Raw genomic sequence first — 1,264 nt, forward strand, 5'->3', positions numbered from 1 at the left:
CCCAATGTTTATAGCAGCAATGTCCACAACAGCCAAACTGTGGAAAGAGCCAAGATGTCCATCGACAGATGAATGGATAAAGAAGAGGTGGTATATATACACAATGGAATATTATGCAGCCATCAAAAGGAATGAGATCTTGCCATTTGCAACGACGTGGATGGAACTGGAGGGTGTTATGCTGAGTGAAATAAGTCAATCAGAGAAAGACATGTATCACATGACCTCACTGATATGAGGAATTCTTAATCTCAGGAAACAAACTGAGTGTTACTGGAGTGGTTGGGGGTGGGAGGGATGGGGTGGCTGGGTGATAGACATTGGGGAGGGTATGTGCTATGGTGAGTGCTGTGAATTGTGCAAGACTGTTGAATCACAGATCTGTACCTCTGAAACAAATAATGCAATATATGTGAAGAAAAAAAAAGAAGAAGATAGCAGGAGGGGAAGAATGAAGGGGGGGAAATCGGAGAGGGAGACAAACATGAGAGACGATGGACTCTGAAAAACAAACTGAGGGTTCTAGAGGGGAGGGGGGTGGGGGGATGGGTTAGCCTGGTGATGGGTATTAAAGAGGGCATGTTCTGCCCAAGGCCGCAGCTTCCGCCGGCGCCGGTGGTTGGGTCGTCGCTGCCCTTGGTCATGGGGTCGTTTTTGGCATCAAGGCCGCAGCACTCAGGATGAACGTAATTCAGATTGTTCGTGACCACTGGGTACATATACTTTCCCCATGGGGTTTGTCCTTGGATGTTATCTAGATGGAAAGAATGATGAAAAGCTGACTGCCTTCCGGAACAAGAGTTTGTTGTTTAAAAGGGAATTGAGACCCAGTGAAGAAGTCACCTGGAAGTAAAGGCCCCATGATTGAATTACAGAATGTTCATATTTTAAAAATTAGGAGAGAAATAACACATTCGTTACTTAGTTTGAAGTGTGATTCTTTTTATGCCGAAGCAGTCTTCCACATTTCAAGTAATAGGCACACTTAGCTTAAAAATAAATTATTGAGTACTTGAAAAAAAAAAAAAAAGAGGGCACGTTCTGCGTGGAGCACTGGGTATTATGTGCAAACAATGAATCATGGAACATTACATTAAAAGCTAATGATGTAACGTATGGTGATTAACATAACAATAAAAATTTAAAAAAATTAATTCCAGGTTGATCATCTACATATAAATTTTAGATTGTAGAAGATAAAACAATTAGGGGCACCTGGGTGGCTCAGTCATTGGGCACCTGCCTTCGGCTTGGGTCATGGTCC

The 1,264-nt window shown here is 42.7% G+C and overlaps 1 pseudogene; it reads left to right on the forward strand.

Moving 5' to 3' along the window:
- The first annotated feature begins 600 nt into the window (after positions 1-600).
- On the forward strand, positions 601-1,030 carry LOC141374826 (NADH dehydrogenase [ubiquinone] 1 beta subcomplex subunit 1 pseudogene; annotated as a pseudogene).
- The last annotated feature ends 234 nt before the right edge of the window (positions 1,031-1,264 follow it).

The sequence above is a fragment of the Callorhinus ursinus genome, unplaced genomic scaffold (assembly GCF_003265705.2).
Source record: "Callorhinus ursinus isolate GAN/ISIS: 27379988/994484 unplaced genomic scaffold, GSC_fseal_2.0 scaffold22, whole genome shotgun sequence".
Lineage (NCBI taxonomy): Eukaryota > Metazoa > Chordata > Mammalia > Carnivora > Otariidae > Callorhinus > Callorhinus ursinus.